The 15,000-nt window shown below is 39.1% G+C and overlaps 1 long non-coding RNA gene across 1 annotated transcript in view; it reads right to left on the reverse strand.

Annotated features, from left to right (window-relative positions):
• Positions 1–15,000, reverse strand: part of LOC135224915 (uncharacterized) — a 93,112-nt gene that overhangs the window by 26,207 nt on the left and 51,905 nt on the right. The gene's annotated exons all lie outside the window — the stretch shown is intronic.

Raw genomic sequence — 15,000 nt, forward strand, 5'->3', positions numbered from 1 at the left:
TATATATATATATATATATATGTAAGTGTTTACATAATAAAAATATGGAATGTTATTCCATATATATAAAAGACTAAAACTAAAGAGGTCAACCAGATTGCTTGCAGGAATGTGATCAGACTAGAGACGCTAAGATGACGTATACCATAAAGTATGTAGGCTAAGTTGACATGCCGTCACCTGTAGTCATTCAATTGTTTATAAACTTTAGTCCAAGCTCCCTGCTTGAGACAACTACCGCGACCTATAATTCAAACGGCCTACGTGATCTGTAGTGTGTCTCATTTTGATTGTATGTTCGTATGTAACTATGTCATCTGATTGTATGTTCATATGTTCGAGCTACTGTCTGTTCCTTTATGACTGGTAACCGAGATGGTAGTAGAAGCAGAATAGAGTTAGCTATCGTCATTAGAAGATCTGTACCTCTTTACCTAAGCTTTATCATGTAGAGAGAATAGAATTAGCCATCATCATTGGCAGAACCGATCAAGCTATCGTCATTAGAATACTTGTACAATCATACCTGATCTTCACCATGTAACTTCAGAGAATATAAGTATTTTTGTACTTAGTGGTTTCTACTAGATCTTCACCTCATCACCGAATCATCATGAGTTTAACACATCATCGTCATAACCAAGAAGATAATACCAACTTCGTAAGTGATCTACAAACCCCAAGACACTCCAATGAATATGGAAGTGCAATACCAACCGACTTAGCATAAGATTATCGCAAGTCTAACATTACCTCATAGGGTGCCTTATTATACAAGGCAACAGCCCTAAAAGTGGTGGCAGCGACTGTACGCGCCTAAAAGTGGTGGCAGCATACCTGAAGAACTCTACAACTTCTCCGAAGAAAAATCAGAATAATAAATCATGAAGTCAACGACGACGAAAGCAGCAGATTCTTCAAGCAACTTAGTATCATCGTTTAGTGAGCGACTTCAGAATACAACAAGATTCTTCAAGCAACTTAGTATCATCGTTTAGTGAATAACTTCAAGAAACAAAACCGACATGTCCTTTTCCTACGGCAACGCAAGCTTCGTCTCTCATTAGAATCATTCAAGAAAACATCGTTAGTGAGCGTTTCCGGCACTTCAAGAAACAAACCGAACGCGTCTGCAGCATCGGATCTACAAGGGCTCGAATCATCCAAACATCGCGCAGGGGGGAAACTCAAGCCAAAAAACCAGGTCATCCGCTAAATAGAGAAGGAGGACCAAGGCCGTGTGTCCCACAAAAGCAAGCTAAGTACAATTTTTTATTCATTTGGAGTAACTGAGTGTTTCCTTTGCAGGTCGAATTTCGTTATTCCTGTGGCTGAAGTTACGAGACATTCTTAATCTTATTTTTTTTTACAGAAATTATCTACATCATTGAGATTTCGCTACTGCGAGTTTTTTATCTTTGAGTGTCTGTTTCCAGAAGTTCTATTGAAATATCATAATCATATACTGTGTTAATTTTATCATTTTGGGTGATTATTAATCCTTTACGTAACAAATCATATTAAACAGTGAATATGCGTTTACGCAGTGGACGTCTGTATTTATACAGATGCATGGATGGGGTCGTTAGGCACAGTAGTGATAAGAATACACACAAAAACAAGTGGAACACCCGTACAAATCTAGATAAATTAGAGGTAACACTATTTCGGGTCATGACAATAAATGCTCCTTTGCAAGTCCCGATCGCAGTTTTAGCCTTGAGTTTTTTGAGTCATATAAAATATCGAACCTCAATGACTCAACTTAAAAATACGGCTGGATTGCAAGGAATAACATGTCTATAAAAAACTTACATTAGGCTAAATGCGCTGACCAGGATCCCTCACTAATTCAAATTTTAGCAAAGAATGAAGTAAACAACAGCAAGTACAAACAGTTATTATTGAATGCAGTAGAGATAACTTGTCTTAATAATAATCGCTCAACTCCTAATAGTTCGTCATTCATACGTTCGTTGCTTTACACGTAACCAACAACAGAATGCTAAAAACACACAATGCATTGCCGATGGTAAACAGTAGCCCTTTCAGAAACAAACAAATCGTGCTTAAGCACTTGGGTGCTGTGTAATCCAGTCAGACGGTCAAGGTCAGTCAAAACTGCCGAAGTGTTCAAAGCATAGCAAATTCCACACAATAAGCGACTCTAGCAGAGTGGGGAAAAGCGATGTTGGATCATGCATGCCAATATCTTTTTGAATTAAAAAGGATGTTTCCTATGAATCACACGACCGTATCAAGTAATCAGAGCAGGTTCTCGTTTTTTTTTTTTTAATACATAAGTTATTATAAGTAGTGGTGGATTAAGCCCGACTGTTTGCGCCGTAAAAATTAGAATATCTAGTTTTATTCCTTTAGTACACGTAATATCCTGTATTTACGGACTCACCGTCTGTTGTTCGAACTTCCCTAATGAGAAGTCCGGATAAGCGAGCGCTTGCAGATACCTCTATAGTTATAAAAACATTGATCTGTATGCAGTGTAATTGTAAGATCCATCTAGGGGTATACAAAATATTATCTTACATCCTGCAAAATAAGGCGTGTTTATCAAAGGAAAATCCTATAAATCTTCAAACATATTAAAATCAGTTTGAACAAAAAAGAGACAATTAATCAAATAATAACTTATATAAAGGAACTATACATTTGTCTCATAAATCGTAACATTGTTCAAATGACCCAACAGAATTCTCCCACAACCGCAGTCGCACTTTGCACGTAAAATCTCGAGACGCATGCACCCTCGAATGTCTTAGTGCATGTAAAAAGACTTTGCTGGGATCTGAAATTTTAATCCTTCCCGACACTGAAATATAACGATTTCCGCGAACAAAGCCCTAGACACGGTTGACTCGCAGCAACATGTTAATCTAGTAATCCACAAAACCTATACATATAAATATCGCATTTTTTTTATTGTTGCTAATTTTTAATCCTGCCCAACCAGTCTTAGATGAATCTCTCTGATAATCTATCTAAAGTAATATCCGTAAAGTCATTCAAGCCGAGGTGATTCAGCAGAATTTTTATCTTTTATCTGAATACCAGGAAGTTTCTCCACTAGCGAGTGATCTCTGGGGAAAAAACGGATGTAATTTAACACAAAATACGGTCTAAGGACAAACATAAAGCTATATACGTACCTTCGTATAGACTCTCAATGAAATTTCAAAATAGAGATAAATGACGAAGTTGAAAAATGTTAGTAATAGGAGTCATTAGAAAATCAAATATGCCCATATAATTTTTCCCTCAAACGTCATGCCATAAAAGATCGGACTTGGCGTATCTGCGTAGATTTCTGTCGCTTAAACAAAGGAAACGACTCCCGATAGTTTCCAGTGCCATGTACAGAAGACATCTTATCTCTGTTAGGTTAGAATAAATTTTTCACCAGCTTGGACTTACTTAAAAGCTTTTACCAGATACCATTACCTAAGTGATTGTACCTCATACACCGTTTTCAGCACACTCAGGGGACATTATCAATTTTTACGTATGCCTCCGGCTTACGTTGCGCCCCAATTACAATATAGTGTTTGGAGACTTTTAGGGGATAACCTACAGGCCTATATGGATGATCTTGTAATCTTTTCTAAATACCTTAGAAGTACATTCACATAAACTAGAGCTAGTGCTACAGAGACAAAGACAAATAATCTCAGAGTAAAATATCTAAATGTGAGTTTTTTTTTAAACCGAACATGTTTATCTAGGTTTTATGTGTCTAGTCAAGGTCTTAAAGTAGTCCATGGTAAGGTGTCGGCTATTCATAACTTTCCGGTACCTATTAACGTAAAAGGGGGATACAGCACTTTGGCGCTGTAGTGGGTATTACAATCGTATGTAAATATGTAACTCTTCAATCATGACAGCTCCTTTAACAGATCTTACGAAGAAGAGCGTAGATTTATTATGGTCTAAAAAGCATCAACAGGCGTTCGATATCTTAAAAGCGGAATAATGCAGCTCACCTAACTTAAAAATCCCTGATTTAAATAAGGATTTTTTTTTTTATTGCCTATAGACGCCTCAGACCAAGGGGTAAGAGGGGTACTACTTCAGTAATATGATAAACAGTTCTTTCCTATAGCTTTTTATTCATGTAAACTAAAGCCCTCTGAAAGTAAATATACAGTCATAGGCAAGGAAGGGCTAGGTATCTTTAACTCACTAGTACATTTTAAGTTCATAATCTACGGCTATCCTGATAAAATCCTTACTGACCATGAGTCACTTACCGAGTTTTTCAAAGGCTTTAATCACAGTCCAAAGGAACTCCCCGGTGACAAATGATCATTCAGGTCTTTGGAGCCAAGATAAGATATCTACCTGGGAAAGCAATTATCATAGCTGACGCATTATCCCGCAATCCCGCACCATACTGCAAAAAACCATTAATTAGATTAAAAGATATAGAAACATCCGTGCCTATTGTTAAAACCGTATCTAAACAAGAAAATTCCTTAACCCAAGAGATCGCAAGCATTGAATATCTGGGTCGGAGCGCCTAACTGTTACAAACTGAACAAAGCAAGAGTCAACAGCGATAAACAAAACAATAAACACTTCGAACGAAAACAGGGTCAGCAGCAATAAACAAAACAATAAACACTTCGAACGGAAACAGGGTCAGCGGCTAAGCAAAAAACAATAAACACTTCGAGCAGAAACCCTAAAGCAAAAGTATATTTAAAGTATGTGTATCAGAATAATGTAATCAAATGTAATATTATATGTAGGTCCGTGACGAGGAAAACCCGAAGAACACAGCAGATGACTAACGACCAGGTAGTAGTAATAATCTCTTTCATACCAATCGTCATAAACTGGTTGCATTCCGTCATCTAGGGTTCCCTATTATGTCACAGAAAGACAAATCACTGTTTTACTGGCCTACGATGCTTACAGATATAAAAAGCACATAACTAATTGTAACACGTGTCATGAAAACAAGGGATACACTAAGACACCTGTCAGTTTAGGGGCCTATCCTGTGCCAAATCAATCCTTGAAAGAATATACGTAGAATTATTAACAGAATTACGAGTCTGACAGAGGGAATAAACACTTCTTAGTGTCAATAGTTCCTTGACACGTTATATAGAATTAATAGCACTAAAAACAAACACCGCAATTGAGTGCGTTAGGAATCTTTATGAGTGCTAAATCAGTAAACATGGAATTCAACACATAATAATCTGTGACTCGGGTGGTGTAAATCAATAATAATCTTAACTCGTGTGTGAATTCCGTTCCATTATGAAAACCAATACCATATTTTATCACCCAGTCAATCGGTTTGGTAGAATAAGAGATAAATAAGAAAGTGTCAATGTCTTACGAGTTACAACTCGTGATATTGGATCCGAACTGGATTATAGCGGTTCTCACGGTTTTAAATACCTCCATCATTTATATCTTGTATCTATAGAATTGATGCCGCAAGTAGCCTTATACGGTACGCCGCTAGAACACTTTTCCACATATTCAAGCCAACCATTAATTTATCAAATATATATATAAATAAATAAATATAAAAAATAAAATAAATATGGATACAAGTGGAGTCAATATAATACACTCCGTAAGAAGTCGGAAGGTGTACAAATTATAATAAAAAAGGAATCACGATAAAATCAATAAGCAAAACGTAACCATAGGTTAATTAAATATCCAAATATATATGAGTAAAGATTTGAACTCTAACTTAACGCTTTAATAATGACAAATAAGCTAAAAGTTCAAACACATATCAAAACCTACTGACATATTGTCTGTCCCGGTGATTTATATTCTTAGTAAAAAAATAAATAAATAAAATAATATAAAATAAAAGAGATTTTAAAGTCAGGAAGTCTAGAAGTGAAAATGTATATCTATGCGAATAATCTTATACAGGGCAAATAGTATATATAAAATTTGTATGGATACCCTTTTCATTAGTTTGAATAAGGAATATCTAATTTAACAGTATTACATTTATTTACAATCATGCAGATATCCAACATGAAACTAATATATTGTTCAATTTTGGTACTGTTTTTTTTTTTCAGACATTCTTTTCGTGTGGGTCGACTATTAAAAAAACAAAAAGCAAAAAAATTTATACTAAGTCGTTTCTTTTACAGCAAGTAACGTAACTCTTAAGCTGGTGACGACGTCATCAGGCTAGAAGATGCCTGTCGCATTTGCCGACTAATCATTGTTCTTTATAACCTCAATAAACCGCTTGCGAAGCAGATTGACTGGAGAAAGGAATGCTTAGCTCATGAACTTCACATGTGGTTCATAGGTCACATGACATACCACATAACCTATTCTTATCCGTGTGTGCAATGCAACTTTAGTTAAGGATTGCAATAGTTTTAAAATTAATAAACAAAATAAGCAAATAGAATTTCTATAACAACAAAATGAATTAATTTTTTCTGAACCTCATAGACATTTAGAAGTATCAAGACATGTATATGAAAAATTTACTTGCAACATTAGCCTATGACAATTCAAGTAAAATCACATTCATGGGAAAATGTTACATTTTCTTGAAAAAAAACCCAAAGTTTATATAGAAATTAGTTACATAGTGGGTTCTTTCGTTGCATCTCTAGCCTATTAATAAAGTTTTTAAAATTAACCTCAGAGGATGCGCACGAGAAAATTGAATATGAAACTTTTGTTAGGGGCACATAAGATCAGATTTTATCACAACTTAATTTCAGTTAGCATAGAGAAATACAGAATCATGATTAATAAACTCTTTGACTCTTATGTTGCCTGGCAATCTTACTAATAGCTCCGTTTTCCACTTCTTTGTCTAGTAACTTACTACCAGTAATATCGAATTTTCTTTGGGATTCGTATTGATATCTGTTATTTTTTATAATTATGGATATTTTTTACAGTCCTCATAGACCTGGATAGGTTCACTCATTGTTAATGCCATGAATAAAAAAGTTTGTACAGCTGACTCTTTTGAATTCCATAAAATATCAGCGAATTCATGTGGGTTAAGTCTGGTCTTAATGGCTTTCTTTCCCCCTGTAATTGGATGTCGTCTGAATTTACTTTGCCCTTGTGACAAGTATAATTTCACTTGCAGGCTGATTAATGGAACCTGGTTACAGTATCCTGCAGTACGAGAGTTTCACATCGCAACTTCAAAAAAATCGTTCGTTGCTGCGGACGACAGCAGTCGAGTAACAACCGCCTACAATGTGAAGGGAATAAGCACCATCATGGACTTCTTCAACCGACACCGTATCCCGTCGTTAATCTCGTTTTAATGCGGAATGCTCCGGCAGCTGTCGGAAATTGACTACAAAAGGGACATACTTCCGACAATTACGACCCGATAGGATATTTTATTTAACTCTACTTTGCTGGCGAAGGAATCGTGCTGGGGGTGATTTTATTCATCGCGAACGTAATCGTGTGGCTTAGGATGCAGAGAATAAGTATGAGGCCGAAATAGAACGTTGGACCCCGCCAGGCAATTTTCCCCCTTGTTTTAACCAATTGAAATTGGCCATTTCATTTGGCTATAGGTGGTTGTCTGGAACTGTGTAATGGACGAAAAGTTGTTTGAACGCTAGTTAAATGTGTGGTAGTATAACCTCGGTCATGTATACTATATATATAAAATATCATGTATCCTATATATAAATGATCATAAATAACAGAATCGAAATATATTTTTTGCGTGTACGCACTAGGAATCTATATATAAATGATCATAAGTAACAGAATCGAAATATATCTTTGCGTGTACGCAATAGGAATCTATTTAAAGTGCACATATATTAATCATAATTATATGAATCCATATACATATGTATAAATAAATCAGGTGGCCTATAATCAATCTGTTACCTTTTATCTTACCAATATCTGCAGTTATATATGAGTTAGTATATGGATTAATGAATCAGATATATAACAGTTAGCATAAATATTAATAATTTTATCAATTCATATATGAAATTTTTATCAGTTAAAATATGATTTTTATCATGTTAATCTTCATTCTATGCGATTATCAGAGTACATTAGTATTTTCTGTAGCATATGTATCTTAAAGAGATGAAGTGAAAAACTGTATCAGTATATATCACGTGATCACTATTATTTACGAATATGTCTAATATTTTATTACTTGAATCTGTATTTGTGTACACCATGAATTTTTTTTACTTATAAGTATTTGCTATTATCTATATATATTCACATAGTGTCTGTATCACACTCCTATAAGTCAAATGCAAGTCAAGTTTGAGTAATATTCAGTAGTTGGTTGTGGTAGCTGACCGAGCTAATGTAAGTGTTTACATAATAAAAATATGGAATGTTATTCCATATATATAAAAGACTAAAACTAAAGAGGTCAACCAGATTGCTTGCAGGAATGTGATCAGACTAGAGACGCTAAGATGACATATACCATAAAGTATGTAGGCTAAGTTGACATGCCGTCACCTGTAGTCATTCAATTGTTTATAAACTTTAGTCCAAGCTCCCTGCTTGAGACAACTACCGCGACCTATAATTCAAACGGCCTACGTGATCTGTAGTGTGTCTCATTTTGATTGTATGTTCGTATGTAACTATGTCATCTGATTGTATGTTCATATGTTCGAGCTACTGTCTGTTCCTTTATGACTGGTAACCGAGATGGTAGTAGAAGCAGAATAGAGTTAGCTATCGTCATTAGAAGATCTGTACCTCTTTACCTAAGCTTTATCATGTAGAGAGAATAGAATTAGCCATCATCATTGGCAGAAGCGATCAAGCTATCGTCATTAGAATACTTGTACAATCATACCTGATCTTCACCATGTAACTTCAGAGAATATAAGTATTTTTGTACTTCGTGGTTTCTACTAGATCCTCACCTCATCACCGAATCATCATGAGTTTAACACATCGTCGTCATAACCAAGAAGATAATACCGACTTCGTAAGTGATCTACAAACCCCAAGACACTCCAATGAATATGGAAGTGCAATACCAACTGACTTAGCGTAAGATTATCGCAAGTCTAACATTACCTCATAGGGCGCCTTATTATACAAGGCAACAGCCCTATATATATATATATATATATATATATATATATATATATATATATATTGTTCAAGATTTAGCTAGAACCAAGGAAAGAAATAGTCTTTTACCCAAGTTTAAAGAATCTATACGAGTTGTCCCTTCGACTTTGGAGGAATCCATTCTCCTTTTTCTGTTAAAAAAGCTATCTCTTCTCCCATTGGTGCTTGGAATTACCCCCTACAGAGCACCCACTTAAAAAGGCCTGGAAAGCAGGAGCCCACTCTCAGAAGAAGACGAGACCTCGGCGAGGTCAGACACCTGGCTCCTTAGCAGAGGCTGCTGCCCCCCTTCCCTCCTGGGCCTGGCTTTCCCATGCTTTGGGAAGCCCAAGTATATTTTTAAAAGTCCATAGTGTTGAGACTTCAAGGAGAAGACAACCAGCATCATCACTAAAGACAAACGCTGTGCCTGGCTGTGGTAGAACTTGGAAATCCTTCAAAGCTTGCAAATTTGCTCCATTGCGCAAAGTTTCCTAAAAGCGGGGCTGGACTGCTCCCACCACGTGTTCGGGTGGACTGAAAGAAGTTCACCTGCCCTTGTGTTCCTGGACCTCTGTAAATTTATGTAAATATAGTGCTTTTAAAACTAGAGTCCAGCTTTTATGTAAATTCCTCCCTCTTCAGTAAAACCGGCCTTATGCCTGAGAAGTTTAGTTTTTCAACTTGTTTTTTCTTTGTTCAAACCCCTCGTCCTCTAGTCAAGGCCTAAATTTCCAATGTAATTGTATTTTCTGGGAGGAGAGGAGGTGGAATTTTGAATATTGGCGGCCTATACCAGGATTCCGTAGTAGCGATTCTTAAGTTAAAAATCACGAAAGAAGCGAATCTGAATTCCTTAATATTTTTATGAGCAAGCTAAAGCAAGGTTTCTAAATTCTCAGCAACAGGAATAAGGTAAATTAGGTAAATTTTATTTTATTTTCTAGTATTTGTGTAGAACTAGTTATTCTAGTTAGGGACACATAAATCTGACTGCCTTTATAGCGCTAGAAAAGAGACCATGTGTAGGCTGATAAACCACAGATCGAGAGAGAAATTTTAATGTTATGCGCCATTGCATGAAGAATAGAGGTTAGGGAGTAAATTTCAAAACGAAAATATCGTGAGTTGCTAGTTAATCGCGAATCCTGCGTTGTAAAGGTATCTCGTGTTATTTTTTTATGTGAAACAATGCACGCTAGCTAGCTCTCTCTCTCTCTCTCTCCCTCTCGCTGGCAAACGTCGCAGGTTTAAACAGGAATTTTTAAATGCCCCGGCCACGTGGCTCAACCTATTCTTGCTCTATCCATAACAAAAGATAGATGAGTCAATAAGTCAGAAAAGGAAGACAGTGTTAACGTAAAACATTCTCAACATTAGGATAAGCAAAATTAAAGGTAAACGTTTTCGTTTCATTATTCTGTGCAGAAAGTAATCAAATAAGGGCAAATACTTTTGCATCTCGAACAAAGGCCTATTAGTTTCCAGCCGGGCCTTGAAAACAGTTGTGATTCATACATTCAGTCCAGAGCAGTCTAGACGGGCCACGTGCGGCTAAATTCTCCGGGGTTTTAAGTTTGCGGACAGGAGGGTTTTAAGTTCGCGAGAGCGAGGAAGGGGAAGGGGTTGTGGGAAAAAAGCAGTGTATTTTATAGCATTAGAGAGGTTATCCTGGGGATTTGCGTTGGTAGCAAAGAAAAAGAATATATTTTATCAACTTCCCGTCTCCATCCTCGAGATGATATCTATTAAAAACAAACAAAAGGGAGATCCCTTATCCATTTTTTATTATCAACTGTATTTGCCACTTTTTCACGTGAGGATTCCGTGAAATTCGTGACCAGATTTTTTTTTTCTCTTTTAATTACAAAAACCGTAATTGCATTGGGGTTCCGCATTTACGTTATTTGCCACGCTTTCACGTGAGGTTCCATGAATTTGTGACCAGATTTTTTCTTTTATTTACAAAACCGTAATTGCATTGAGGTTCCGCATTTATGCTATTTGCCATGCTTTCACGTGAGGTTCCGTGAATTTGTGACCAGATTTTTTCTTTTATTTACAAAACCGTAATTGCATTGAGGTTCCACATTTACGTTATTTGCCACACTTTCACATGAGGTTCCATGAATTTGTGACCAGATTTTTTCTTTTATTTACAAAACCGTGATTGAGTGAGGTTCCACATTTACGACATTTTATCACGTTTCATGTTGAGTTTCCGTGAATTTCGTGACGAGGTTTTTTTTTCTCCCTTTTTACCTTACCAACCCGTACTGGCATTGAAGCTTCCGCCTGTGCAACATTTATTTGTCACGTCCTCACGTTGAGTTTCCATGAATTTCGTGACTAGTTTTTTATTTATTCCACCTTTACGACATCCTTTTGCTACCTTTTCATGTGAGGATTCCGTGAATTCCGTAACCAGGGTCTTTCGTTCTATTTTACGAAATTTATTACCAAATCCATTACCGGCGTCGAGCTCTCCGCCGAACTGTAAATTACAGTTTTCCGTCGTGCTACGCACCAGCAGTAACTGTGTTTGCAGGGATTTACAGTCATCTTGCCAAGTCTGCGTCGAGCATTTCCGCATACCTCTGGCGACCTTTGCTGATTTTGCAACTGCTTTCCACCCTGTTATTTTCAGGCTAGTCTACTAGCATTTTACGGCTGAGAGGGCCAGTAACGCAGCACTGGAGGAGGCTAAGGCCTTCACAGAAGCTTTCCACCTGTTATTTTCAGGCTAGTCTACTAGCATTTTACGGCTGAGATGGCCAGTAACGCAGCACTGGAGGAGGCTAAGGCCTTCACAGAAGCCGGACGAGCCCTGGGGCTGGGGGGCGCAAAGCTGATCAATTGGGTGAATGATAAGCTGAAGGAAGCAGCCCAAGAGGGAGCAAGCCGAACGGGAGATGGAGAGGGAAGCACAAGAAAGAAGAGAAGCAGCTGAAAGAGCATTCCAAGCGGCTGAGAGAGAAGCACAAGAAAGAAGAGAAGCAGCTGAAAGAGAAGTGCTAGAAAAAAGAGAAGTGGCTGAAAGAGAATTTCAAGCTGCTGAAAAGGAGAAAGAAAGGGCACATGAACTGCTTATGGCAGTCCAGAGTGCCACCCTGGCACCCCCGAGTCCCACGCCTCCTGCGCCCTCTCACCTCCACATCATGGGCGGCCTCATTAGGGCTTGGGACGATAATGAACCCGACACCCAGCTCAATCATGTCGAGCAGGTGTCGGGAACTTCAATCCAACCCCTCAGGAAGTGGCCCTCCTCCTTGGCAAGCATCTCGCTGGCAAAGGGCGGACTGCATTCGAGGCCCTTCCCCTGAATGAGCGACACGATCTCGCCCTCGTCCGAGAGGCAATCCTTGGGGCTTCCGAATTGACCCCAGACCGGTGGAGGCAAAAATGGAGGACTATGCCCAAGGAGTCTAACCAGACGTGGACAGAGTGGGCAGCCAAGAAGACATTGGCACTCCGTAGGTGGACGAAGGCCCCTAAGACTCTTTTGGAGTGCTCTCCCCCTCACTCCTGCTGCCACCTCTCAGCCTACCCAGCGCCCCAATAACCTTCCTCGGAAACCTGTGTGTGTGGACATTGCAACAAACCTGGTCACACCACGGAGCAGTGCCTATCCAAAGTAGATCCTCCTCAGCAAGCTGCTGCCACTCCTCCAAATGGACTACCCAATCACAGTAATAAAAACAACAGCCATTGGAACAGAAACAACAGGCCCCAGCCTGATTTTAGCAAGAGTTTCTGTGACACCTGCAGAGTGCATGGGCACAATGCTGCTTTAGGCGGGATGCCCCAAGAGAGCTCCTGTTTTTGCCATTGCTATGGCCGTGACAAATCCACCCACTCTAGGCCCCCCTGCTCAGGGCCCCATATTTGTCGCACCTCCAAGAGGTCGCTATCCTGCCCACCAGGTCCGGGCATTCGACGACACTGGTGCACAAGTCTCCATCATCCGGGAGGATAAAATTCCTTACGGAGCTAAGGTTGATAGGCATCAGTTCATAACGACAGAGAGTCTCAACCATGTCAAGATGTTCCTTCCTACTGTCTGGTTGAGAGTCACACGACCTCACTGTTAGAAGATATGTACCATGGCAGTAGCAAACTATATACCAGGAGGTTATGATGTCCAGCTAGGACAAGATTTTAAGTCTCCTCCTAACTTTATACCGTATCAGGACCCCCGCCCTCACATAGCTCCAGACCTGTTCCACGGGACTCCAAGGACTATCTCTGCACAGCCAGTGCCACTGGAAGGTGCCAGGCTCCATCTCTCATGGATGCTTAGCCACATTCGAGTCCTTCCACACTCGAGTCTTCCTACTGGAGCTCTAAGTCCCGGGGTTGCTCTCCCTCCGCTGGCTTGGCCCAACTACCCATGCCGGCAGTCAAGAAAGAACCAATTCCAATAGGAATCCCCCAGGACACCCGTAACCATAGTGGACACTCCACCAATGGTGCAGCCTCGCCGGTCGCCCCAGAGTCGGTCCTCTCCACAGGTATGCCCATCCCGAATACCCTTACCTCATCCAATTCCCCTCCGTCAGCAGCGAACCGGTCCCGGAGTAATGACTCTGCCGAATCTTACTTGGCCAAAGAACTCAGGGAACCGAGCCACGCAGCCTTAGGCACGGGGACGAGCAGATGCCCCTTCGGAATCTTCAAAGGGCTTGGATCCTCCAAGGCACCCCATGGCATCGTCAAACCGACCCCGGAGAGGTCGAAGGAAGAAGGGAAAAGGGGGTTGAGGTTTTCCAAAACCTTACGAGAGCCAATAGCCTCTCTGCACTAGTGCCTGGCACAGTGCCACCCTCTTATAGAGAATTCTGACCCTCTCCATCCAGAAGAGAGTGCCAGACTCTGCTACTTCTACTTCTTTCTGACTCTTTGGTAACTTTCTTCTTTTCCTTTTGTATTGTCTGTATCTTATCTTCCTTGGTTTCCTTGAGGCATTTTTGTATATTGTATGCTCTGCTTAGGCAGAGCCAAACTGCCAGCTACCCTGGCCTTGTATAAATTAGTACTTCTTTACGAACTACTGTTGTAAAAGTGCCACAATTGGCACTGTGCCCTATTCTAGGCACTGAGAATTCCATTTAACTTGGGAAAATTTTAGCCAGCAAACGTTGCTATAACGTAGAGATAATTTCGAAGCCTAGCTCGTTTATATATTGGTTGATTAGCCGTTCTGATTTAGTGTTATTCCCTAGTCTTTATATTTTGTGAGATTGACGTTGTTTTGATCAAATTTACAGTTCGTTTTCTTGTGTGTGTGTGTTATCTTATTTAATCCCTACGAAGAATTGGTCTATTTATTTTCCCCTTCTTAGTGCACTAATGTTAGTGCTGATGTAATTAATACTGTTAGGCGTCGTCTTTTTACAAGACAAAGAAACTTCATGAAACCGTAGGGCCATTAACACACCTGAACGTGTCATATTGATCCTTCAGGGTAAACAGATAGGATGTGTTGACTTGAACAACCGAGAGAGTAGTATTATGTAGGATGTAACTTACCTGTGGGTTAATTGCCTTATATAACCACTTCTTGTTATTCATTGTTATCCTCAGTGTGACGTTATATTTTAAGGGAATTCTTATTTAATATAGAAAGTTAATCTTTAGTCAAGTCACACTTCATTTTGCTTAATTCTCTGCCTGTCGAGTAAGAATTCATGAATATTATAATTGGCAGATTTTGAACATTGCTTATATTATAAGTCCACTCAAGGGAGAATGGAAGGCTCAGTAATCTATATTGCAATTGGTCCTTGTTTCTAGCTTGTCTTGTCCATTCCAACCCGTCCAGGGTTGAAATGTCCTCTAGAATGGGGAGGTGTTCAAGATTTAGCTAGAACCAAGGAAAGAAATAGTCTTTTA

Source organism: Macrobrachium nipponense, chromosome 12 (genome assembly GCF_015104395.2).
Source record: "Macrobrachium nipponense isolate FS-2020 chromosome 12, ASM1510439v2, whole genome shotgun sequence".
Lineage (NCBI taxonomy): Eukaryota > Metazoa > Arthropoda > Malacostraca > Decapoda > Palaemonidae > Macrobrachium > Macrobrachium nipponense.